The sequence below is a fragment of the Mauremys reevesii genome, linkage group 18 (assembly GCF_016161935.1).
Source record: "Mauremys reevesii isolate NIE-2019 linkage group 18, ASM1616193v1, whole genome shotgun sequence".
Taxonomy (NCBI): Eukaryota; Metazoa; Chordata; order Testudines; family Geoemydidae; genus Mauremys; species Mauremys reevesii.
This window is the reverse complement of record NC_052640.1, coordinates 9050503-9078230: the sequence shown is the minus strand read 5'-3', so window position 1 is coordinate 9078230 and position 27728 is coordinate 9050503. Positions and strand designations below refer to the sequence as shown.

The 27728-nt window shown below is 47.2% G+C and overlaps 1 protein-coding gene across 2 annotated transcripts in view; it reads left to right on the top strand.

Moving 5' to 3' along the window:
* NCOR2 (nuclear receptor corepressor 2) overlaps window positions 1-27728 on the top strand; it is a 593256-nt gene that overhangs the window by 96615 nt on the left and 468913 nt on the right. The window contains exon 2 of one of the 2 annotated variants that reach the window (XM_039505017.1): window positions 21997-22073. The exons of the other annotated variant lie outside the window; for it this stretch is intronic. The gene's annotated coding sequence lies outside the window, so the exon portion shown is untranslated. The remainder of the gene's footprint in view (window positions 1-21996; window positions 22074-27728) is intronic. 2 annotated transcript variants of the gene reach the window in all.

The window sequence follows — 27728 nt, the reverse complement described above, 5'->3', positions numbered from 1 at the left end:
ATTACCAGTCCCGTGTTCACAGTTGTACGTTGCCTGAGATGGGGCTAGTCAGCAAGTTGCAGTTGTCTTGCTAAACGAGGTGGCTTTTGCTCTTTATAACCCGCGCTGGTATCTCATCTAAGCAGGGCTACTGCCTAATGCATGGAGTGACAGATGACTTGCCCTAATCAGGCTTTCCAGTATCAGGAGGAAGTGAACAACCTGTGAAAGCTACTATGTGACTGTTGCGGTTGAAATTCTGGACAGTAGGAAGAACTGGAGGCAATCAACCCACAGAAGCATCTGAGGCAAGACCAGAAATGTTCCTTTGAGGGAGCAGATTGCTGGTTAACTGTTCTCTTTCTAGTGGGAAATAGCTTAACAGAAAAATCCTCTGAAGTCACTGGCTTGACCTGGATTGGAAACGACAGCTTTGCGTGACTCCCACTTGAAACCAGACCTCTGAGTTTGGGAAAACATCCAGTCTCGGGCTTTTTAGCTTCTGGTTCTGGTATGAAAGTGTTGCCAAGAGAAAGCAGCAGAAAACCCGGATGCCGCAAGAGAAGCACTTGTGTGGCTCTGAGAAAGAGTCAAGAGAGGGCTTTTTGAGCAGAGTGATGGCTGTAAAGGCAGATGTGGATCTCTGAGCAAGGAAACTGCCTCCTCTTTGATCCTGCTGTGCTCAGGGAAACATGACTTTGTACATTCTTGGTAAATAAGCAAGATTGCATCAAAGGAATTCTTGACTCCACCACCAATTTCTTCTCCTAACAGAAACTACCTGCAAAGCACCAAATATTGACTAACTGTGCAGGCTAAAAGAGGTAACAGCACTATCCCTGCCCCACGAGAATGACATCAGTGCTTCAGGTCCACACACAGGCCTGTAGGAAGGTCAAATCTAGGATCTCTCCAGAAAACTGGCCTTGTTCTGAAATGAATGCATACACAGGTCTGTACGTGGTAGACACTGCTGGGGCTTGGAGCCTGGTATTCTAGCTTGCTTCTAATTACTTCAGATCAGCAAAGGACTCACTTGGACTTGGGAACGCTTACAGATTTATTTCCCAGAGGTGTGAGGCATGTGTGTCCGGCTTTCTTTATTCCCACTTAGTCTCCATTGAGCTGGACAGTCAGTAACTGTGCAGCACTTAGACATTCAGCAAAGCAAGCTCACCTCTGGCTTCCCCTCTCATCCAGGGAGCTGCCCGTTAGAAAGTCTACGGGAGACCCTTGGCATGAATACAATCTTTCTGTGGAATCACTCGGTAAGCCAGCCAGCATTGCGATTCACTCAGTAACGGGGCTGGAGAATGTAGGCTCCGTGCTTGGCACTCACTTTCTAATCCCCAGATGAATGTGTCTGGAGGGGGGGAGAAAAAACCCTGATTATCAAACCTGTCTCGTACAGAAGCATGTGTAAACTGGAGCTTAGCTGTGGAATGTTAAGTATTTTGGAAAGAGCCAGTGGTGCTAGGCTCTACCGGGTGGGAAGCCAGGGTGTATTCCTACCTCTGGCTTTCACGCCTCAGGCCTTGCAGAGGTGGCAAGCCCTGTGCAGGCAGCACTTGGAGGCCCTTGGCTCAGAGAGAGACGTCTTCCTTGCCCAGTATAGATCCAGTTGGATGAGAGGGGATGATTCTCTGGCAGGGTGGGAACTAAGAGTGTGAAGATCCATGCAGCTGAATGCGTTCCTGGAGCGCAGGCTCTACTGCGTTGGTGTTGGCATGAGGCCTTGAACGTCACTCATGTCGCAATGCAGTTCTGGGCTTGGCTCAGACTTGCCAGACTAGGGCAGAGCCCTAATGTCTTCAGGTTCACCCAACTCTAACCAAAATCCATCCTGCCTTCCTTAGTCCCAGAAGCAGCTTAATCCCCCTTCAGAGCCAGATGAGTGATAACACATTCCTTTAGCTGCAGACGTGCCAGCATCAGAGAGAAGCCTTTTCTGCATAACTGATGGGCATGCACAGTCATATGCCATGCATGTGTGATCACATATCATTCCGTCGCTCATAGGTGCCAGGTACAATTCATTTAGAGCCAGGTTCTGGCCAGCCCCTGAATGGATGTACCAGTTCAAGGGAAGCTGCTCATAGAATCATAGAAGACTAGGGTTGGAAGAGACCTCAAGAGATCATCTAGTCCAATCCCCTGCTCAAAGCAGGACCAACACCCACTAAATCATCCCAGCCAAGGCTTTGTCAAGCCGGGCCTTAAAAACTTCTAAGGATGGAGATTCCACCACCTCCCTAGGTAACCCATTCCAGTGCTTCACCACCCTCCTAGTGAAATAGTTTCCTAATATCCAACCTAGACCTCCCTCACTGCAACTTGAGACCATTGCTCCTTGTTCAGTCACCTACCACCACTGAGAACAGCCGAGCTCCATCCTCTTTGGAACCCCACTTCAGGTAGTTGAAGGCTGCTATCAAATTTCCCCTCGCTCTTGTCTTCTGTAGACTAAATAACCCCAGTTCCCTCTGCCTCTCCTCATAAGTCATGTTCCCTAGCCCCCTAATCATTTTCGTTTCCCTCCGCTGGACTCTCTCCAATTTGTCCACATCCCTTCTGTTGTGGGGGGACCAAAAACTGGATGCAGTACTCCAGATGTGGCCTCACTAGTGCTGAGTAGAGGGGAATAATCACTTCCCTCAATCTGCTGGCAATGCTCCTACTAATACAGGCCAATGCTGTTGGCCTTCTTGGCAACAAGGGCACACTGCTGACTCATACCCAGCTTCTAGTCCACTGTAATCCCCAGGTCTTTTTCTGCAGAATTGCTGTTTAGCCAGTCAGTCCCCAGCCTGTAGCAGTGCATGGGATTCTTCTTTCCTAAGTGTAGGTCTCTGCACTTGTCCTTGTTGAACCTCATCAGATTTCTTTTGTCCCAATCCTCCAATTTGTCTAGGTCACTCTGGACCCTATCCCTACCCTCCAGCGTATCTACCTCTCCCCCAAGCTTAGTGTCATCTGCAAACTTGCTGAGGGTGCAATTCATCCCATCATCCAGATCATTAATGAAGATATTGAAAAAAACCAGCCCCAGGACCGACTTCTGGGGCACTCCGCTTGATACCGGATGCCAACTAGACATCGGACCGTTGATCACTACCCGTTAAGCCCGACTATCTAGCCAGCTTTCTATCATGCCCTTCTCCCTGCCTTATGTCCTACATAGAATCCTCTTTGGGTGGCCTGGTTCATTCTTTCCTCCATGCACTGGCTGCATGGAAGGGGGAAGACGGATGGAAGATGCTCTTTATGCAGCAGAGCACATGCTGCTGAAAAGCCCCAAGGCTGAGAGAGTCCTCCAGCTGCTGAACAGCCTTCCCTCTGTGTCCCCTCTAAGGCAGGTCCAACCATGCCCAGGGCGCCGTCCAGGCCTTAGATGGGCAGTCTGCCCAACCGGGCATTCAGCACGCTCTGCGGGAAGTTCTGCGGCGGAAACTCCAGTGCCTCCCTGCGCACAGCCTCCCCTTGGAAAGCCAACAGAGGAAAATAGAGAGCTCCTTTCTCAGCTGCTTCTGGCTGTCAGCAAGGCAGTGCGGGCAGGGAAGGCCCACAAATACTGCAGGGGAGAGGGGGTGGGGAACAGTTTGAGAAAATCCCAGTAGGATGGAGAATGGCTTACGACAGCTGTGTGAAACTCACCAAGCGGCTTGTTATCTCCAAGTGCAGTGGAGACATTAAACCGCAGGGTTTGTCTCTGTCTGTCCCGCCCTCTGAAAGGCACATTCTCCTCCTCCACTGCAAGAAAGACAGCAAGAATATATGCACCCACAACAGCTGCTTCAACAGCTCAAGAAATATTGTATAATTATCCCACTCCCGGCCTGCCAACAGCTTCAGCAAGTGGCACATTTATTATGCTCTCCCCCCCCCCCCCCGCCGCCTCCCTTCAAGAGACTAATTGAGTTCCGAGCTGTTTACTGCATGTAGGAGTTCAGAGAAAACTCTGTGCTCCAGGGAACCATAGACCAGCCTCGGCCCTTCACGTGCAGGCCAGGTGGGTCCTTCTCTTTACCTGTTGTGTGATGGATTTGCCCAGTAGGAAGAGAGGACGCTGGTGACCCAAGGGCTGCCAAAGTGAGATTTACTATTTCTTGATTAACTGGGCACTGCTGCCATTGCCAGTTTTTAGCAAGGAGAGGTGGCCAGCTCAGGAAGAGCGCTAATGGATTCAGCCCTGCTGGGTGGATTAGGGTTATATGTCACATCTGGATAAGGTGCTACCATTGCTGCCCTCCTTACTGATTCCTTCCACCCACTCAAGCTAATTTCACTCAAGTAGAGGAATTTATCTCCTCATTAGCATTTTCTATAGCATCCCATCTCTTCCTGTGCTATTTTCTGTCCTTTCCATACACGCCCCCTGCCATCCCTCCACCCCAGCAAAACCTGTCTCCTTGGGACTGTGCGTAGAGCCAGGGACTGGGAATTGGGACTCTTGAGATCCATTCCTGTCTCTCCAAGCTAAATCCCCTTGGGCAACTCACTCACTCTCTGTACAATTAGAAGAGCGCCTACTTTCCTTGAGGGACCCTCTGAGGCTTAATTAATATTTGGCAAATGCCTGGGGGGCCCTGCAATGAATCTCTGTAGAAGTGCTACAGACCAAACCAAAACTCAAAAAGAAATACGGCTTTACTCCTCTCTTAAAGCATTTCCTTTTCACTTCTACTATGATGCCTGCACTATCTTCCCTCTCCTCCATACGGTGACACTTAGCCCATCTAATCATGCTTTCCAGTGGACGGTAATCTATGTACAACCATGGTAACAGAGGAAATTGAGTTTAATCTCTTGGTCTTCAGCTCTTTCCTTCACTTGGCTTGACAGATTTTGCTTACAGCGAGATAAGATACCAATATACAAATGATACCAATGAGGATGTTCGATTGAGGATTCTTGAAAGCTTCCTGGAACTCGGTCTGTTTCTCATTTAAGGCTCCTTTAGATTGCCCTGGCATGTAATTTACACCCACGGTATGGCTTGTATAGTCTGCTAGTGTGTCAAAAAGGAACCTTAGGGTCTACGGTAAAAAGTTAGGCTGACTGTTTCATTGTTTAGAGTGTGAAAAATTCACACCCTTGAGTGATGGAGTTAAGCCGACCAAAACCCTGGTATAGACAGCGCTAGGTCGACAGAGGAATTCTTCTGTCAACCTAACTACTGCCTCTTGGGGAGGTGATTACCTACGCCAACAGGAGAACCCCTCCCGTCAGTGTAGGTATTGTCTGCACTGAAGTGCTACAGCTGCACAGCCGTAGCGTTTCAAGTGCAGACAGGTATTTAGGATACGTCTAACTCATGTGTGGGTCTGATCAGAGGCCATCTGCCGGCTCCGGCCCCCATGAGCAAGTTCACACAAAATAGACCGGGGATGGGGGAAGGAGGAGGAGGTCTTCCTCATCACTGTTAGCCCAGTGGCTGGGGTTCTCACCAGGGATGTGGGAGGCCCCCAGTTCAAGTCCATCATCCCCTGCAGTGTGGAGAATAGATTAGAATAGAGATCTGTCACCTCTTGGGTGAATGCCCTAATCCCTGGGGCTCCCTCAATCCCTCCGATTGAAGCTGTTCCACTGAGAATAAATAATTAGAGTAATTGGAGCAGGCAATTGGATACTGGGTCTCCCACTCCTGCATGAGTGCTCCTACCACCAGGCTAAAGAGTTGCTTGTGTGTCCTTCCTCTCTGGCTCAAGTCATTCTTTATTTATAGCCAGCGGAACAGCTTCAGCGGGAGAGATTGACGGAGCCCCATCTTGGAATAGCCCACAGCGAGTGAGGTGGCAGATCCTGATTCAAATCCCTTCTCACTGGGGGACTTACACCGGGGGTCTCCCATATCCCTGCTGAGCACCTTAACCACTGGGCTAAAAGTTGTGGGAGCGGTGGTGGTTGTCGCCACCCCCCATCTTTTTTGCACAAAATGGCATAGACCCCTAACGCCAAAGAGCGTTTCCAGCTGTGAATTGCTAGCAGAGCTCGGCACCTCCCTGCCGTCCGGATTCAGGCACTTCGCTGATCTCCAAGAAGGGGTGACACTTAGCACACACCCCTCTTGTGGACAGCTCCCAGCCGTTGTGATTCACAGTCTAAGGCTCCCGTCTCGCCCCATGCATTGTATTGGGAATCTAGGCACCTACCTCAGCCTCTGTGAATCCCAATGTGTTCCAGAATTGTTTTTCTAGGCCCCTAAAAGTTAAGCGTCCTGACAGTGGGCATCACTCCACCTAAGGTCATACCGGCGTTCTACGGTAGAGCAGGGACTTGCACCCAGGTCTTCGGAGTTTGAGGCTTGTGCCCTAGTCACTGGACTATTTAGCCTTCAGAGGCCAAGCCCTTACAGAGCAAAAGCTGCAACCATTTCTTGCTACTCTGTCAAGACTAGGCTTTGGCTGGCATGTCCAAGAAAAAGGACCTTCTCCTTACTTGGCATTTTCTCAGACTCGCCGTGTTCTCGGAAAAGCTTTATCTCCCTAGTCAGAACAAACAGATCTCTGAGCAAGTTCATTTTATTGTTGCATTGGGTTTTAATCTGTGCCCAATCTCATTTTCCTTTCACCTCCCTAAAATGAAACACATAAATATGCATCTGGTGCCCTTATTTAAGACAAATGATTCATAACTATGTTACACACATGCGTGTGTGCGCACACATGCACACAGAGACACACACACGGAGAAAAGTGAGAACAGCAGAATTTGGTAAAGAGCTGCGCCCACCAGGAAACTTGCTGAATGAGTCACAGGAAACTGCTGTGCAGGAAGCAGTGTGCTCTGTTCTCTGACTTCCCAAGGAAAAAAAAAACCTCCTACAAAGCAGTAAGAAGTTTCATCTATCTGACCTATGCAGAACACAGGCATTTCTCACCACACATTAGCATATGATTGAACCGTACTAAGGAGGTGAAGATGCTGGCAGCGCTGTCGTTTTGCTCAGTTTGGTCACTGAAAGTGCATCGACCTCTAGACAGGCCTGGAACTTTTTTGTTCTTTAAAGCAAGAGTGTCGTAGCCAGGAAAATGGCAGCTGGTGACTGTGGAGAAAGGCCTGGATCCTCAGTTGCATCCAAGATGCGCTTGTGGGACGATGTACATACAAGAGTGGCTTTAAACCACCTCTGTGCTTCCCCTGATCCTGCGCTGATCTGCCTCGGATCGGTACCACTAGCTCCCAAGCAGCTGCGTGGCTAGCCAGAGATTGTTGGCACATACAGATGTCCAGACCAGAATGGGGCTAGTGTAGGAGCTGCTACGGTAGCTCCTCACCGACCCAGGTCTCCCTGGACAGGGGGAATCCTCCATGGGCCAGATGGGGCAGCTTTGTGCTGCTGGAGCATTGCAGAGCTGCCTGCTGGTGCAGGCGAATGGGGCCCACCACTGTATATGCCTGTAGTTGGTGCCTTTTGGGAAGGTACAAAGACCCAGGGATAGGTGGAAGTGGCTGCACTGCCAGTCATGCTAGACACCTAACAGAGCAGTCTGGGGCATGTGACCTCACCCATTTCTGCACTACCAGGTGGACTGCAGCTGGCAAGGGGTTGGTGGGGAGTGCATGCTGCTACTCCTAAAGCGAGACATAAGCCTCCAGTAAAAATGGCTCCAGTGGTCCAGTGCCCCTCCATGTCCATCTCACCGTAATTCATAGTGGAGGCCTCTACAGTCTTGTCCATCAAGGGAAAATGTGATTGTGGCTTCTGTCTGCATCACAGGTCAGTCGGGCAGGGCGTAGAGAGAGCGAGATTCTGTTGTGCCTGGTGCATCATTGTCGACTTTACCAGATCAGCTCTGATGCCTTATAAAGCAGAAGGAACCAAGCTTTGCCTCAGGCATTGAGATGAACTTGCTGTGTCTGGTTTTGATCCAATTAAAGCATACGCCCAGCTGAGCTGTAGGTGTTTGCACCGCAAATAAGGCAAGTGACGGGGCATTTCAGATTTTGATCAGTGTTTGCTCTTCTGATCCAGTTATTAACATTGTCTCAGCAATGAAAAACAAATCTGTCCATATAATATCAAAGGATGTTTTAATCACCTTTTGTAAGATATCTTGGTTTGCAAATCTCCAAATGCCGTTCATAGCCCAATCCTGCTCTTATTGAAGTAAATGTCAAAACTCTCACTGGATTCAGTGGTAAAGATCAGGCCATTAGCTACTAAGGAAAAACATGACTTGCCAATTTAATGAATTTTCACCTGGTCCTAATTTTCTGTAGAAGTAGTTTTGATCACCCTAACTATAGAAACGGTAATGCAGGAGCTGATCATGAATAATCTCCCATTGGCTTTTGTAGCCTTTTGGATGCAGTCCCTAAAGTTATAGTGTGGTAATTATTTATGTTGTAACAGTATAAAGGTGTCAAAATAGTTAAACATTAGATGACTAGTATAGGCTTGATACAGAAGATTTTTGTGGCTTTTGTTTTCTTATAGTGTAGCTCAAGCACAAGAAAAATTCTAGGCTTTGTCTTGGTTTAATGGAGGGTGGAAAAGGTTTGCGATAAACTTGCTTGGTATGAACCAAAGATGTTTAGGCAGGTGATATTTAAAGTGCTCATTGTATCTTGCCACCTGCTGTACTGAAATTCAACACAGCCAGTCTTTCTCAAAGATTAGATGATTGTTGGTATATGCAGTTTCTAGTGTGCTAAAAATGTCTCCAGTATTAGCCTCTGAGGCACTGAGCTGATCTTTGAGAACTGAAAGCCAGCACAGAATCAACGTTCATGCTAACTTAGCTCAACCAAAGAGAACCTCCAAGGCCTAGGATGGGATCCCAAGCTTGACATCAAATGCATATAATTTACTGCTGTCTCAACATGATCCACAGTTACCTATACACTCTAAAATCTCATAAAGGAGGGAGGCACACAGCATTCAGCTACAGAAAGGGAGAGATCTGTGCATGTCCTTCCTGAAAACGTAGCCCCTAGAATCCAATAATTCTCCTTTGGGCACGATAACCGCTTCCAGCAGTAGCTGAGAGAGAGATTATATATCATGAGAGGGAATTCTAAGAACTTCCATACCGAATCAGACCAATGGTCTATCTAGCCCAGTATCCTGTCTTCCAACAGCGGCTGGTGCCAGATGCTTCAGAGGGAATGAACAGAACAGGACAATTATCAAGCAATCCATCCCCTGTCATCCAGGCCCAGTTTCTCGCTGTCAGAGGTTTAGGGACGCGCAGAGCATGCAGTTGCATCCTTGACCATCTTGGCTAACAGCCATTGATGGACATATCCTTCATGAACTTATCCAATTCTTTTTGAACACAGTTGTACTTTTAGCCTTCACATTGAGCAGATGTTTTCAGAAAACTCTGCACAGTGACTCCAAGATCTTTCTTTGGTGGTAACAGCTAATTTAGACCCCATCATTTTGTATGTATAGTTGGGATTATGTTTTCCAATGTGCATTACTTTGCATTTATCAGCATTGCATTTCGTCTGCCAGTTTGTTGTGAGATCCCTTTTGTAACTCTTCAGCCAGCTTCAGACTTTATGGAGTAATTTTGTATTGTCTGCAAACTTTGCCACCTCACTGTTTACCCCGTTTTCGAGATCACTAATGAATACATTGAACAGCACAGGTCCCAGTACAGATCCTTTGGGGACCCTGCTATTTACCCCTGTCTGCTGTGAAAACTGTTTATTCCTACCTTGTTTCTTATCTTTTAACCAGTTACTGATCCAGGAGAGGACCATCGCTTTTATCCCTTGACTGCCCACTTTGCTTAAGAGCCTTTGCTCAGGGACCTTGCCAAAGGCTTTCTGAAAGTCCAGATACACAACAGCCATTGGATCATCCATGTTTACAAGTTTGTTGAGCCCCTCAAAGAATTCTAATAGACTGGTGAGGAATGATTTCTCTTTACAAAAGCCATGTTGACTTTTCCCCAATATATTGTGAGCCTATAACAAACAGCTGTTGGGCTATGGAATGGTTGGTATGATAAGGATTTTCTGAATCTCGTCTCTGGTTTTCCCTAAAGGCATCTTCCAATCCCAGCCTGCATTTTCATAAGTGTTGTCATGTAGCATTCAGAAATGACAACAATTAGTTTTGCAAAGCCAGGAATGATTCTGCTTGAGTCACATTTTATCCATCCCACAGAGTCCAAAAAGGTGGACGATGGTCACATATACAACTGTGGTTTTAGTCTATCTCTCCCATGCACACTGGTGAAAAGGGGATTTGTGGAAGGAATCTTTCCAGGGAGGAAGGATGAGTGTGGGGGAAAACAGCAGGAGGGCTCCATCAGCTTCAATATTCTGGTCATGGGCTGGGTAAACAAGGAGGAAGCCCGTGTTAAGCCTGAGAGGAGTGGGGGTGGAACAACTGCAGAAACAAGATTCCCAGATCCCCTTAATAAAATTGCGGCTGTGAGCAGATATTTCAGGTACTGCATTAAATACAATGAGCCACACTAAACTCTATTGTAACACCACTGATTTCAGTGCAATTACACTAGGGGTGAATTTGGCCCAGAGGTTTTTATTCAGCTTCACTGAGTTATTGGGCCATCTGGCTGAGTGCTCCGTAAACCGTAGCTTCTTCAAGCCCATGTGGGGAAGCAATATATTTTTGCAAGTGGATGTTATGTTTCACACTTTGCACGGCCCATACATTTAAAAAATATCTTTGACAATTGCCTTCTGTGTTAGCATATCAGACAGAGCAAGAATAGATTCCTTTGGAGGAGGCTAAAGGTGATTTATTTCCTGGTGTCTTGATGCGGCCTTAAAATATGCTCTTGAGAAATGCAGAACAACTGGCTTTAGGCATCATCCTGAAGAAGAGGTCGCACCACTTTAGGAGCAGACTGGTGGGGCGTTGTGACTCTGAGTCACACACTTCCCAGTCACCGCCCTGGAGCGATTCAGCTCCACCTCCGCCACTCATTGGCCAGTGTAGCTAAGTCTCTGTCCAATCCTTGCCCATCTACTCCAAGGAGGGATGAAGCAGATATGGAACCCAAAGTCTGGATAGCCCACATGGAGACATTTACTCCATTTTGCAGGCACATAGCCCAAGACACATTCTAGGACTGAAGAAATGGGTCCTAGAGGTGACCACGGCAACATCTAGAAAAAGAGCCTTTTTTTTTTTTTAACCTGAGAAGCAAGAGATGGGTTTGATGCACTGACAACACTGCTTGAATGACACTAAGGAGAGGCTCCACTGTACTGCCTGGCTACAGTCTACAATCCTTATGCACCCAAAACTCCAGGGCAGTGGGGGAACATGAGAAATGCAGGAGCAGGTTGGGAGATTAAGCCCCTTGAGTTTGTGTAAGCACAAAGTGTGCAATACATAATAGGAATGCCAACCTAGGAAATAGAAAGCTAGTGGGCAGTAGAGTGTCTGGGTGAAATTCTGGCCTCGTCGAACTCGGTGGTAAAACTCCTATTCTCTGGATTCCACTCTACAATGGGAGCTTAGGTCCTAGTCCTGCACGGAGGCCCTTGTACCGGGGAGGAGGGGGTCTCTTTGACTCCACTGCAGCTGTGCATGCTCTCAGCAATGGGTCTGCAAAATTCACAGTGCAGGATCACAGCCAGTTGACCATTTTGCGATGGATGTCCTAGAACATCACTCTCTGAAATGTAATCGTTGCTGACAGAAATCCAATGAAGATTAAGCATCTAAAAATAATTGTATAGTATAATTTTGTATCTAAAATATAGGCCACAATATACCTTAAACATAAGTGACTGATTTCATTTTACTTTGAATATATGGACAACACGTCTTGTGAAATGCATAACTCATACGGTATATGGAAAATCAATATATCTTCCATATTGGCAACAAATCATGGGTGATTATTCTAGGGGGGAAATATCCTTGCTATACACGTATTTTGGAGGAGACACAGCTTTTCATTCCTGCTTCTTGACTGAATTTCCTACCCTGAGGATTCAAATAAAATGATCTCACTCTGTGCAATGATCTGGGTTTGCCGTAAGGAAAACTTGCTCCCCAGAAGTTCTAAACAGTGTGGCTGGCAAATGTATTGCAATTCTATAGGTCTGTGTGAAGTACGACCTGACTTCTTGAGGTGAAGAGAAGCACAGAGTAGAAGCTGTAAGGAGGCAAACCCCAAATCATGACAATAGCAATATACTGGCGGGGGTTGGGGGGAGATGTCTTCAGCATCCTGATTGGGAAAAGGCTACTGAGCACACAGTTCTGAGAGAGATCACTGTGGAAGTTATGTTTAAGGGTCTAAGGGAATCAAATGGTTTCCAATGAAGTCAGCTGGATTGAAGGGCACTTGGCACCTGGCAGGATGGAGGCCTTCTACTCACAGAGTGGCTTAGCTCACTACAGTGCTACGAAACATGGGATGTGCCCCCCAGAAGTCTCGGTGCCACACACAAGGTAGTACGGCGCCAGTGTGGACACAGGGCGTTAACAGCAATTCGACTGTTGTTCTGTAGCGTGGCCACGCTCCCTTCTGGTACGCTAAAGTAAGGGAAGCAACTCGAAGGTAGATCACTTGGGTTAACTCTAGCGAAGATGCAGTAGAGGGTATAAAACAGCAGACCCCACAAAGAGAGGCTAGATTTGGGCTAGGAGAACTGCAGGTAAAAAGAGTAGTCAACTGCAAGAACGTTCTTCAGGGTGTTCGAAGACAGCCAGGTATCGGCAACTCACCGCTGCTCTTCACGCTTGTGAGGTTATGGGTTTGGCCCAGGAGACCTAGCGGCTAGCTGCACGGTGAAAGGATGAATCAGCAGAGCAGGGCACATCACGTCTGACAAAGGCCGGAAATGAAATGCTTGACTAAATGAGCCCTGAAAGGCAGGAGGCATGAATCCCGGTCAAGGGTTTAGATGTTGCCTGCACTTGTGGGGGGGGGAGCATTGCCCAATTAGGATAATAAAGTGGAGCTCCATTTGAAAATTAGTGCCTAGCCCATGCAATGGGCTGTATAAGTGAAATGTGCAGTAAAGTCTCGGAGTTGGTGAATAGAATCCTCCTACCCAATGGCTGCGGCTTGCCTCGCCAGCGCTGTCGCGTCAGGAGGAGAGTGAAGGATGTGAACTGCTGCTTGTCCATGCATGGAATGTTGCACTTATGGGTCTGCTCTGTGCATAGACTTCCTGGCCATACTCTCCCAGGTCCACTTCTTCCCTCTCCAAGGTGCCATGGTTCTGTTCTGCAGTAGGTGCAGAGACTCTATAGTAGAGAATAAATCTCTCTGTTGCTTATCCACATGTGTAGGCAGAAACCCATAATTTCCACTTCCTTTGGGTCTTGCATAGCCATGAAACATTTTGGGTCATGGGAGTAAAAAGCAGACCATTGGGGTCTAAGGGAATTCAAAGAAGGCTTTCCTCCAGCCTCTAATTTAGTCTCTACTCCGCTTGACTGCCTTTTAACGAAACCTCATGAATGATCACTGGCAGCAGTGTGGAGATTGTTGTAGCTGTGCAATACCCTGCAACTTTCATGCAGAAATGTGTTTATATCATGACAATTGAAATGAGCAAATAAAATGGGATTTACAGTGGGAAAGTCCTGCTTTGCGCTCTTGTTTTTTAAATGTCATGCCACAGGAATCTTTCCTAGGGCCAGCACATGTCCTGGGGCATGTGTTTGTGCACAGTAGAGCTGCATAAAACAAATTGCGCTTGTACAGGCTTCCAGGCTACTCCATCTGGATACACGCAGATGGAGACAGACGGACGCTCTGTATGAGCTCTGGCCGGCTACAAGACCTTAGGTTTTGAGAGAGCTGGACAGCAGAGCTGGTAAATGTTGCGAAGATGGGTCAGGCACTTGCATCATGACCAAACGACCTACTTTCCTCAGCAGAGGATTCAGATAAAACAACTTCATTCAGCAGAAACTACCAGTAGTTTGGACCAGGAATAAAGCTGGCTACATGGAGGAAATGTATATGCTTCATCTGTTAGGTCAAAGTGAGACCTAGGGCAGCAGAGGCTGCTGGCAGCAGGATTTGCATTAGGATGTTCCCGGCCATGGTGCTGGTAATGGATGTCCCATCCCATCCTGTCAGACAAAGGCAGTGTCTGCTTCTGGCACCAGCTTGTCAAAATGTCAGGCTGGGAAGATGATCTTGTTATGGGAAGATTATGCTAATGAAAAGTTTCCTGAAATCAAGCTCATTTTGTGTTCAAAAAAATTAAAACAAATGACTTCTAATTGAATTTTATAAATGGTCCCCTCCTGCTAATGAACTGCTATTAATTAGAATTGGAAGAAGGAAGAATGTAAACACAGTGGTAGTGCAGAGGGAGATGATATGGCACGCAGAGCCCTGAGACGTGCAACACGGTTTCCATCTGCGATAGGTTCTCACTAGTCCCTGGAGAGATTGGCTTTTGTTTCTAGACTGAGCACACCTCAAAGCGACGGTCTGTCAGACCCCTTTTGGTTTCTCCTCGCTTTTGGCAAAGAAAAGGGCACCTTCTGTCACCCGCACAAACAGCCCTCCTCGCCACAGTGTCTCTGTGCCTTGCAACCATTGCTGGATTTTGGCTTCACAACACCCCGGTGAGGTAGGATAGTATTTTCCCCTCATGAGGGATGGTAAAATGAGACACAAGGACTTGCTTCAGGATCCAAGAGGAAGTGTGTGGTAGAGCCAGGAGGAAGGATGATCTAGTGGTTAGGATGCTAGCCTGAGCTGGGTTCAATTCTTAGCTCTGTCACAGACTTCCTCTGTGACCCTGGTCAAGTCACTTAGTCTCTCTGTTCCTCAGTTTCCCATTAGTAAAACAATGGTGGTAACATGCCTCTGGTGCCCAGGGGCATTGTGAGGCACTTAGATACTATGGTACTGGGCCCAGATAAGTAGCCAGGAATTAAACTTGGTCTCTTGAGTTCTTGTCCACAAAACCATCCTTTGTACCGCATTGCATGATATCAGTGCAAAGATCAGCACTCAACCTAGGCCCCTGCGTGAATCAAAAGACTTGTGAGCCTTTCAAATAGAGCAGTGAGGAGAAAGAACTAAACCAAAAAATACCTGACTGAAACACGTCCTCCAAATTTTAAAATGACTGTCAGCCAGAACGGAGCTGTGAACTGTGGAATCTCATGCCTGCCTGGTGGGCTGCAGCGGAGCAGGGCAGGTGAGCTGGTAGGAAAGCAGGTGGGGTCCCACTGAGTTTTTGGAGACATTTTTGTTGAAATGGAGCCATCTCTGGGCACTATTTTAATTTCAACTAATCATCAGATTCTGATGAAAAACCGTCCCATTGGAATGTTCCTGCCCAGCTCTAGTTTCAAGACACATTGAGTTTGTAGCGATACCTGTGTCTAACCAGTTTCACGAGGCGTTTCACATAGACACAGCTATGTATTTTGCATAGCAGATTGACTGCTCAGTAAATCGACTTGGGACAAAAATCATCCTTGTCTGCACCAAACCAGAACAATCAGGTTGGAAAACTTAGCTGGCCTGGGGTCCGTACTTTGATGCCCACCCATGAGCAGCCCCTCTGCAAATTATTTCCTCCTCTGGGCTTGTTTAGCACCCACTGGCTCTTTGGGCTTTTAGATCTTCTTATGGGAGATCCTACCTCCTCCGCATAGCCCCAGGGTGAGCCACTCCATGGCATTCCGCTTGGAGCTTGTGCACAAAGGCCAGCACACACGGCTTCTGCGCCCATGCAGGACAGCCATGGAACTAAAGCAGGGGGCAGGGCCTGGGACTATATCTTTGGTGCGGCCCTGCTTGTGGAATGTACCTCTGAACTAAAGAGCTTCACAGCATCCTTGAATTCCCCTCTTTTTAAAAAAAATTCATGGTCTTATGTGGATCAAAGGGGAAGGAAAAAATAAATTAAATGCTGCTTTTCTCCTACCAGTTCTGGAAAGAGGCAATTACCAACCAGCTTGGAGAGAATTCAATCCTTTTGCCATTAGGGCTCAAATGAGTTGAGCTTTCATTAACTTAATTTCCAGTCTCTCTTTGATTTGGCTTATCCCTCCGCCTCCCCACCACACTGGCTACTTGGGAAGTGGAAAGAGGCAGGGATGCTGACCGCAGCTCAGGGCAGGGGAAATGAAGGGGGAAAAGAATTAAATTACACACACTGGCTTGCCAGCGTGGTTAAAATGTTGTAATATTTCTTCCTTTTCTTTGAGCGTTTGAGTCGTACCATTTGGAAAGGGAAAACTGGATGTGTTTTTTCCGGCATACTTACAAAGTTTTGCTTTAGTGTTTGAATTCCTGGCCCTTAAATTATTTGTCGGAACACAGGCCTTTAAACCGCAGAATTTTCTTTCCAGCAAGGATGACCTCATCTGCTTCTGAGCAGCAATGGGCATCTAAGATCAACCAACGAAATCTGTCAGGAATTCATCTGGCCAGAAAGACATTTCCATTTCATAATTGCTCCATTCGAGATCACATTACCCCCTCCCTTATTTATTGGCCGAAATATTGCAGCATCTTGGTATTAGCCTAGAAAAGAAGCCAAGGTTTTGTTTCCCCTTCGCCAAACCTCTCAGTTGAAACTCAACCCACTCTGATTTTCACATCTTGCAAATGAGCAAAAAAATGTACAAAGGAAGCCAAAGTGCTTTGTAGACTAGAAGCATTGCATACAGGAAATGCTTCCCCCACAACTGAAACACAGACATCTTTCAGCGTGGGACCTAGCGGTTGTAATTTTAAATGTTGGTGCGTTCATGGTTTCTGGAAGATGTCTGGATTGATCGGGATGGCAGACTCAGTTTCTTATATTTGCAGAATACGCTCTAGTCACATGTGTCAGACCTGACTTGGAGAGCCCACCTCCAAAAAGAGTGTTGGAATAGTTCAGATGCTGTTTTTAAGTCTCCTCCGAGGGAGAGGATGAGGGAGACAGATGTTCGGCACATTGCTTAATGCACTGCAGAAAGGCGTTAAGATACAACGGTAATGAGGGTGGTAGAAGAAGTGTAGACTAAATGGCTTGTTCAGTACTTGGCCTCTTTGCTGAAACTTTCAGGAAGGCTGTCATATGTTGTGTGGGAGTAACAATAGGTGCTGATTCCGTGGGAAAAAATGGTGGGTGCTGAGCACCCACCAGCAGCCCCCCTATCAGCTCTCCCCTACCTGCCCCCCAGTGCCTCCCACCCACCAGTGGGCCCCGTGGATCAGCGCCGCCCCCTCCCTCCCTACACCTCCCACCTGGTGCAATCAGCTTTGGGGGGAGGGGAGAGGAGGAAGAACACGGTGTGCTTAGGGGAGGGGGCAGGAAGAGGCAGGGCCTGGGGGAAGGGGTGGAGTGGGGGCGGGGTCTGGGGCAGCGCCAGGGGTCGAGCACCCCCCAGCACATACATTGGAAAGTCAGCGCCTGGGGGAGTAACCCCGATCAGCGTGTATTACACAACCCTCTCTGTGCCTGAGCGACAGAGAACGTGAGTCTGTTTACAATGGCCATGTGTGGAACCTGGTGCTGCAGCTCAAGCTGGAGCAATTCATGCGCTTAGCTCTGATGTCCCAAGATGGCGACTGTCATGGTGTCTTTGGGGATGTGGATACTTGGCTTCTGGGGAGCATTTTGGAGACCACCAAATTCATTTCATATAAACTCCTGAGCAGCCGTCAGGTTGCCATCTGGGGTAAAGGGAGCAGTGGATTTGCCCACATCCTCCTCCTGCCCCTGAATTCAACCAACATCTAAGCAGTTTAAAATTCTTCCTGGTCCCCATGGCTGCCAATAAACCGTTTGAATGTAAACCAAACCTAACCCTGTGCTGCCGGCCCAGAGCGGCGAGAAGGGTGAGCTCCCCCAGACCTCTCAGTGAGGTAGGTGGCAAGACTCAGCAGCAGTGTGGCCCAGTGGCTGAGGCAATGGTGCAGCAGTCAGGAGATCTGCGTTCGATTCCCATGTCTACCGCTGACCCGCTGAGGGGCTTTGTCCTGTCTATTGAATTGGTGGCTCGTCAGAGCAAGGACTTCCTCTTACTATGTATTCTCATGGCATTTAGTACAATGGGGCTGCAATCTCGCTTGGGGTCTCTAGCAGCTGCAGTAACATTAGATGGCCTCTGGAGTCCCGGTTAATGGTGTAGTAGCCTCTTTACTTCCCGGGCTATGGGCATGTGCTTCTCTCCTCTGAGGTCAGACAGCAAGCCAGCCTCAGGGTTTGCACTGACCCAGAGAGCGGATTGAAGACCCTCACAAGGGAAGCCTGGCTCCCATGGGAAGTGAAGCTTCAGGGAGAACTGTATACAGACAGACACATGCTTCAAACTCGAATTTGGCCTGTTCACAGGCATTCACATTTATGCAAAATGCACTGGGCTCTTTAATAACCACAACTGATCAGGAGATTTGCTTGTATCTCACACACATGCGATGAGAGTAAAAATATAACCAAATACCCAGTGGTATAAAAGATCAGTGACGTTGCACCGGCGAAGACTGAGACCATCAGAACAGTATAACATTTGATTGACTTGTACACTGCAAATGTCCCCTCTTTCTTTGCATTGTATTGGCAAACTAGTGGGCAGAAATCGTTCAATCATGCAAGGCTACTCTGGAGAAGCTACGTTTTCCCCAGACACGCATTGCCTCAGAGCATTTAGCCACTGTGAAATGAGTGAGACTGACTCAGATTTCCAAGTCCTAGCTACTAGCCTATTAGACAGCACTAATGCTATATTTAAAAATGTGCTCATCTGTGCAGTCAGGGGAACAGAAGACAGCTCACTGAGAAGACAGATTGCAGATTCTGGGGGGGGATTGCCACCTTCCTAATGTCAGCATGCAAATTGCTGGCTGCCAAAAGCGTTGTATTTTGACACGGGACCAAGTCATAGACCCCAGTACCTGGGGCTGACCTGCTTTCTGGATGTTTATTGAAGATACGAACGTCAGTCAACTATAGGAGGCCCTGGTGCGAAGGAACAAACTTCAGCTGTGGGAATGCATCCAGTTGGAGCCACGTGAGTGTGAGTATTGTCACACTGCCCACACATAGTTCCTGATTGCGGGAGAACTGAAGGATTGTTCACTTGAGCCTCTTACTCCTGTTTCCAGGGGGAGTATGTTTCCCGGGAGCAAATGGCAGCTTTCCTTGTTTACACTGCGGGGGAGGAGTGTGCAGTAGTGCAGCTATGCTGGTAGGCAGCAATTGATTGCTGGAATCAGGGCCAATTCCCTCTGCAGATGTGGACTTCAGCCAAACATCTCTCTAATTTCAGCAGAAAGGTCTGCAAAGAATAAATCCTCCAAATGCTGAAAAGAAGTGGCTGTTAATTTAGTGCAAAGGCAGTGGATACTTACCTAATCATAACTCTGGGTATGGAGAACCTGATTAAGCTCTCAGGGGAACATCAAACAGTGGATACAATTTAGCATGATGGCTTGGCATTATCGTTAATGATTCCATTACAAAGCAGAGGCCAAGGCAGTTAGGCTGTCCTTCTGCTTGATGATGTCATGGGGGGGGGGGTTAGGGCAGGGGGGAGGGTGCTTATTTTCCCAGCCTATTTCTTTAGACCGGTGCTCTCAGCACAGTCTGTACACGGCGTTCAAGCTGCCATCCTTCATTAGAGCAAACCAGTGTTAATCATGTCTTTCGGAACATCCTGGGGAATGGTGTGTGAGTGCTACTTGTGCTGAAGGACTCAGGGGACCCAGCCATAATCTGTCTGCTGTAATGATATTGCTGCCTGACAGAAGGAAATCAAGGGCTGCCGAGAAGCTCTGAATTTACTTTTCTCCCGCTTATAGCCAAGGAGAAATAGGTCCGGTGATGAGCAGATGAGGCCCCTAACACTCAAGTCAAAGCTGCCTGTGTATGGGGAGAATTCCTGATCTCTCTGAAACTCTGACACAGCCTGGCCTGGCCAGTTCCAGAGTGTGCATGCAAGGCAGGGAATTTATTAGCAGTGGGTAAACTTTAAAAGGTTGGGAGCAGAGCTGGACCTGACCGCACACATAGTATGGCTCTGGATCTGAGCCTTGCCAAAATCTGGAGCTCTTCAGCCCTGGGGCTCTGTCTCAGCCCTGGCACTGGTTCACATCAGCAGACGCACCAAAGGTTTGAATGTTTTTCTAAACCCTGTGAGATTGCAAACCAGGGCTGTAAAACTAGTGAAAACAAGCTGCCTTTGGACATCTCCAATTAGTCCCTGTGTCCAGCCAGGCAGAAACACCGCAGGAGCAGGAGCTTAGAACTTTTGTGATTGAAATCCCGGAGCATGGAAAGAAATGAGAAATGGTGTGTATGGCTTATAATGCAATAAGCTACAGTCATCAGCACATTAATCCACTATCCACTTATAGAAAACCCACCATCAATGCCCTGCAATCAACAACCCCAGGTCCTTCCCTGCCCAGCACCTCCCAGCAACGTGCGGGAGAATAGAGGTGCCTTGCAGTGTACCCTGAAGGCTAACAGGTCTGAGCTTGTTTGGGACCCAGGGAGGAAGTTTGCTTCAGAGGAGTTGATGCCTCATGGAAAATGCTATGCAGCCACCCTCTTGCTTTTAAGGCTGAGGATTCAACTCCCGAGTGTGCCCAATATTTTTCTTACAAAGCAAACGCCATTTGATGTGAACTTTGACCCCTCCTTGGGGTACGTTTTCCTTGATTCACAGCCTAGAGTTATTTGCTCTCTAGGAGTGAGGTCTGTTAGATGCTTATAAAAGCCCTATCACTGGAGTCCTTTCAAAAGGTAGGCTGACCCCGTCACTCGAAAAGGTTTCAATGGTTTGATTTCTAAATTATTAGCTCTTTGAGGCAGGGACTGTGTTTGTACAGGGTCTGGCAGCAGGGGCCTCTCAGCTGTGTGACTGGGACTCCTGGCTGCTGCTGCTGCAATGCAAATAAGACAGACTAATAAAACATAAGCAGGCAGCCACCAGCAGCCCAGCAATCCTGTAACTTCCCAGTAACATTTCAAATATAAAGGACTGCTCTCCCCAGCCTGACTACACACCAGCAGGTAAAATAACCCCACGTTCAACAGTGGGCTCTCTGAGTCTCAAACAACCCTTTGTCCAAGTGCCTGCCAGAGAAGGAATGTTATAAGGAGGGGTTTTCATCAAATGTGCCCAAGGGAGTTAGGTGGAAGTTCCTTTCAGTGCGTTTGAAAATCCCATTTATAAAGCGCTATTCTTGAGTAACCTGGGATTGGATGATCTAAGAGAAAAGATCTCTCTCATCCCTTGTCAAGGAAATCTGGTGTCACTCCTATTTAATTTAATACCAGGAATTTACCCTAGTGGACTGGAAAGGTGAAATTGACCTACATTTACATTGCCTCCCTGGGCTCAGTCTGATCAGTATCTTTTCAAACAATCTGGCCCTTTTCATGTCATTTTAGGATTATAACACACAAAGGTTCTTTCCTATTTGATGCAACAGTCAGTATTTATTTTCCTGTCTCCAGAGAGATTACAGCACTAGCGCCTTCATTTGTTTGTCCAAGCTTGCTCCTTTGGGGTGGGATTTTATGGAAAGTGGAGAAGAGGGGGGAAACCCACCAAAGTGACACACACTTTTGTCTCTAGCAGTTCAAGGCAATTTCCCCTGCTGTTTTATGGCTGGGAAAGCCAGTGATAATGTGCTAATTAGATTTAACACCATGGCAAATTAACCAAAGACTTAAATTCTTAACCTCCGCCACTGGGTTCAACGTTTGAATTCTTCTAAGAGACAGACCCAAAGAGGTACAAGCCCAGCACAAATCCGACAGACGTCTCTGCGCCCAGTGCACTTCTAAACGAATGTTTCAGTGCTCTGGCCTGAGTTAAGCCTATTTCTCACTATTGTGGCTTCATAATGCAATTCTAGCCTATGTGGTAAAACTTCAAGGGAGTCTCTACACCCAGTGTCCTGTGGCACCTTATAGACTAACAGAAGATTGGAGCATAAGCTTTCGTGGGTGAAGTAGAAAGCTCATGCTCCAATACGTCTGTTATTCTATAAGGTGCCACAGGACGCTGTCACTTTTTACAGACCCAGACTACCACGGCTACCCCTCTGCTACTCTACACCCTGAAGCACTTTCCATATCTTACAGATTCTAATGAATGAATAAACGTGGCTAACAAGACAGGAAATGGAGGAGGGAAGCAAGAGCAGCGCATGCTAATCCAGGTATATAGTGCATTCATGATATTTAATCGTTTTATATTTGTACAGCGCCTTTTCCCTGGGAGATCCCAAAGCCCTCTAAACTCCCATCAACTTCAGTAGTGGGGGATCAGACACTATCTGCCAAAGCCACGTGCTGAGAATCTCCCCTTGAAATCCATGCTCTGTATTGGACTCTGCTATCCATGTAGCATTGCTGAAATGTAGCCAGCCAGGATGGAGGGTAGCAGCCAGGCAGGGTACAATTTGCCAGCATGCAAGTGCATGGAACAGCTAAAGGAGTCAATGAGAACTGCAGGAGCAGAATTTGGCTACGATCATTCTATGAGGACCTTGTGGCTTTTATTTACTATTTATTTGTAGTATGGTAGCACTCAGGAGCCCCATTAATAGACCTGGGTAGGTGCTGTACAGACACAGATCAAAGAGAGTCCCTGCCCCAAAGAGCTCACCATCTAAGTAACAAGACCCATAAAACTACACTCCTGTTCCCCAGTGATCAGCGCCTTAGAAATACTGAGAATGGGGAGAGAAATGTATGCAGGGTTTACTCAACATGCTTTGTGTGAACAATCAGGAAACACAAAATAACCCAATACAGCCAGAACCATTCTTCTCCTCTCTAAGGTAATGATGGAAAATGGCTGGAGCTCTTAGAAAGTCTTCAGAGCAGATTTAGAGAAGGGAACGGTTTGATTCCCTGTTTCTAGGGATGGGTTCTCTAGTCGGCAATAGTGACTGCGCCAGGCAATGCAAAAGAGTCATTCCAGCTGGGGGTGGCCAGGGAGCTCCCTGCTGGCATGAAGCTGACGGAGGTGCTCTTGGGAGCTAGCTGACCCACCTCCTCCCACATGCACGCCCGTCAGCAGGACAAGAGAGGGTCTGCGGAGGATGTGTGGCAGAGGAAGCTCTGCTGGTGTAAGGTCGCTTAGATTGCTTACGCCAGGAGCACAAATTAGAGCAACTCCTCAGCTGTTATGCCATAGCTGGCTGGGACAAGATCTGTAACCAGCTTCCGAAGGTACTCTCTGTAACCCAAGAACCTCTTAACGCCATTTGGCAAAGGGGTGCAGAGAGGCTACAGGGATTCCCTGGTCTGGTAGGCGCATTCTGCTTCACCAAAGTGTGTCAGGTGAGGTCTCTAATAAAAACTGGTGTCACACTGGTCATCAATATCACGGCGACCCACATGCACAGATGTTGTGTAAGGAGCCCTGTATACACACTGAAGATGATGTTCATTCAGTGCGGCTAGGGACTGGCCACCAGCAAAGGTGAAAAACAGGTTTTCTGTCAGACAAGGAATGTTTATCTTGGTGATTGTTTACATGTAAATTATTTACTCTAGTTCACAGTGTATAGTTCCCCTCTCCCCAGTCTGAACCAAATGCTAGTGAAGGATTGTGAAAACTTCAAAGGGAGAAAAGTCACAGGAGGAAGCAAATGTGAAAGGGTGGAGCACGGGGGGGGGGCACCCTGTCTTGAGGTGCACGCTCAGAGGTTTGCTCTAGTATATTTGGTTGGACTAGATAACCTCCTGAGGTCCCTTCCAGCCCTAATATTCTATAATTCTATGATTTGGGAGACAAAGACAACACCCTATCATCCTTCAACTAGGCCAGTGAGTTTGTTTCATGGAAGAGTCTCAACCAGGCTCAGCTGGAAATGCTGGAGAGAACTTTGGGTGAGATAAACCTCGAGATAGACCGGAGATTAACCTGTTTGTTAAGTTTAGTCTCTGGAAAGCGTGCTATGATTTTACCTTTTTATAAGTAACCATTTGTTTCCAATATTCTTACTCACTATCGCTTGAATCTTTGATAATACATGTATTCTTGTTTTCACTATAAATATATCTAAGTCCTGTGGTGTTAAGCAAAGTGGTGATCCTAAGTTGAATCTTTCAAGCTGGTGTGTTCTGTGCCTTTGGGAACAGCAGGCCTGGTAATTCTGTGAGTGCCCAATGGATAAGGGGCTGGATGCTACAGGAAACGCTTGGAGGTTGCTCTGTGCTTATCACAGAGAGAATGAAGCCTGGAAGGCAGTGCTAGCATTGCCGGTGCTTTCAGGGAGCTTCTCCTCAGCAGGCCCAGGCAGATTATAAGGGCAGCTGGTGGTGAGATGCTGCACAGGCCTGAGTATTCCTGCAGAGCGTCGCATCCTCCCTGGCCCTGAGCAGAGCTTTGGCTTGAGGGTGATTTTAGATCCTGCAGTTTAACTTAACCCTAAATGCCCACAGCGATCACTGGCTAATTAACCCCAGGTGCTTGTGGGTTCCTGCAGGTCAGTTCACTAAGAAAGGCCAAGGCCCCGAATGCTTATAAGCACTGTAAGTAGTTAAGTTCTCACTGACTCATGCAATGAACAGGCAGCCAGAGAGTCAATTGTGGAGAGCAGGGAGAATGGTTGTTTTTGTTCACTGGAGCCCATCTGCTTGGTGACTGATAAGAACCTGACTGAAGTCAAGGGAAAAGCTTGTCACGGAGCCCAGCAAACAGTTCCGGCGGTTATCTCTCAAGGTGACAAGTGAATGGATTGAATTTTATGCATTTGGTGTGTTAATTGCAGGTCAAAATTTTAGTGCGGCAATCCTGCAAATAAAGAGAAACCTCAGCACTTCAAACACGGCCTTTCCAAAACATGTTCACAATACCAATGTCTCTGGAAACAACGGGTGGTCTCATTCTGGTTGCTGATAGACCAGTGACCACAACTCACTCTTGCAAGTGGCAGATGCTTCCCGCGTGGCAGAGAGACAAAGGACTGGATCAGCAGACATGGAGGCTGACCCCTTAGGGGTGGTTCGGACAATAGCAGGTAGAGTGCCACTGCCTCTCTTTACAGTTACTCTCCTCTGGAGATAACGGGCAGGCTTCAGTCTCCAGGGGTCTCAGGCCAGCACCTTGTAATGAGCGCTACATTCATTAAACAAACAAATGATTTTTAAAAGTTGTGTAGATTCTGATCTCTGCCCTGATACTTATGTCATAAGCCAGGATACAAATGTAGGGCCTGGTCTCTTAGTGGCAGTGGAACGCCATTACATATGGAGGGCCTGAGTTGGCGCTCGTAGATGGGGACTGAGTTGCTCAGGGCTGGGAACTCTGTGGAGAGGGGTCAGACCCTACACCGTCGGCCTTGGAGTGAGTGTTTGCTGTCCAGGGCTCGGAACCGTTGGATGGTGCAGGGCATGGTGTGAGAATAGAACAGAACAATATTTCTGGCATCTGAAGGCATTTATATCTAAACGGTCAGCGGAAGGGCACAAAAGAGAGGTCCTTTTGAAGGTAGGTGGGAGAGTGACAGATTTCTGTTATCAGTCTGCCTGAGGCATCAGGTGACCAGGCAGAGGCCGCAGGATCGTTAGGGGAGGGGATGAAGGGAGGGGGCCACTGGGTTGTGACAAGGGGACAGGCAAGGAAAAAGAAAGAGGGTCCCAAAAGAGCAGGAGAGGTGAAGGTTATTAGTACTCACCTTTAGGGATGTAAAAGGACAATGGTCAGAACATCTATTTTGTCAGCATCGACCTAGAGGAAGTTTTGTTGCAAGCAAAGTTCTAACCCTAGCAAAGGAAACCTCACAGATACACAGCAGAATTTAAGTAAAATATAAATCTGTTTCTCTGGCATGTCAGCGAATACCAATCCCACACATGTGAATAACTCATGATGTGATGCAATGCGTTTTCCTCTGGAATAACACCAGAGACTCATCGTTGCATTTTGGAACAGAGCAGCCGGTGAGTGAGTAAACCCTTATCCCTGGAATGCGAGTGCCTTTCTCCCAGAACAAATGGCCGTCTAGAATCGCTTTCCCCATTTCCAAAGACATTGGCATGAAATATATCTGGAATGCATAACAGCCTCCTTTATATTTCCAAGAGCATTTAACTCCTTCACTACCTTTCTTCCATTGCCATTCCAGCCTTTTGTCGACTGCTTTCATTAATTCAAGGTTTACTATCCATGCCATATCCGAATATCCAGAAAAGTGGTTCTAAATTCTCTGAAGGTGGGGACTTTTCTTAGTTGGTGCAGCAGGGAGGAGAGAATTTGACACCTCTGTCAAATTCAGCTAATGTTTGTTTAATTACACAAAACTTAAAGGAAAAAATCCTTTTTGCAGATACTTCATCCCCAGTCTCCCAGGAAGTCTCTATCGATTTTAGTCCGAAAGCCTCCGATTGAGAGCACGAGACAAGGATTCAGCAGCAGCAGAGACGTCAAGCAGCAGCAGTTGCTGATGTGTCTACACAGTGGCTACTCTGATGCCTCACCCAGGGTCTAAGCCAAAGCCCATTGAAGTCAGAGCTTTTTCCATTAGCTTCCAATGGGCTTTGGCCCATGCCCCAGCATCACCCCCAACTCCAAATTGAACCCCTAGGTAATATGACAGTGCTTGAGGCCGTGTGGCCCGGTGGAGACCATTGGGCTCTGCCGCTGACTGGCTATGTGGGCTTGGAAACGTTACGTCACCTCTGTTTTCCCTTCCGACCCTTTTATCTGTTTTCCTATTTAGGTTGTAAGCTGTTTGGGGCAGGGATTGTCTCCTACTATGTGTTGGGCCAGGGGCTAGCACAGTGGGGGCCTGATCTTATTTGCAGCCTGTAGACATTGTTGCCATAGAAATAATAATAATTTAAAGAGTAGCACAGATAATGTTGTCTTGCATCCTTAACTGTTCTGTCCCTTTAATTGAAATGGGCAGTAATTGTATGTTGGATGATCACCAGTTTATTAAGAACATATTTACTGGAGTTCCTCTACTGTAACTGGTAAAACTCAGTCACCTAACAGCTCATATATAATCCATTCCATTGTTGTTAAACCTCGCTGGTTTTAATTCATCAGATTTGAACATAAAAATCTATTCTGAATCAAATTAGTTGAGAGACATTTTAAGAAATTGTGTGGCCTATTTTCCTCCCCCAGACACCAGAAGGTGACAATTAAGATCATATTTTCTAATGATGACGATATGCCAGGACAGTTATATATTCTCGGAGGGAGAATAATGTGCTGCTTATTGGGTAGCCAACTCACCAGAGATGTGCAAAGTACAAAAATATTTTCATATTGAACCACCCTTTGGAAAAAAAAATAACAACAACAACTTTCAGCCCAGAAATATGGAAAGTTCCTACTGAAAGTTTAGAAGCCTACGGTTGCATTTCAAGGGCCCTAGTGTGTCAGGCTAGCTCGCATGTTTCTATAACATCCATCACTGTAGAGTACATGAGCCAAAAACAGTCATTAGAATTTGCACCGTTTTGTCTAAAAGGGACTTTGTCTACCCTGGCATTTCTCTACACATTTCCCATAACTGTGCTGGCACTGGCACCGCTCCGCCATTATTATTTGTGTTACAGAAGTACCTACGAGTCCTACTGTGCTAGGCACTATGTAAACAAGGGTGCACAGTGAGAGATGGTCACCAGAGAGCTTGTGATCTAAACAGACAAGGCAGACAAAGGGTGAGAAAGGAAAAAGAGGCACCTCCAAGGTGAAGTGACTTGCCCTAGGTCACACGGGAGATCAGTGGCAGAACTGGGAGTACAAGATGTCCTGAGTGCCAGTCCAGTGCCCTATCCTGTGGGCCTTGCTGTATCTAGTGTAGACTGCCTCTGGCATTTTAACCACTGTGCCATCTAGATCTGTT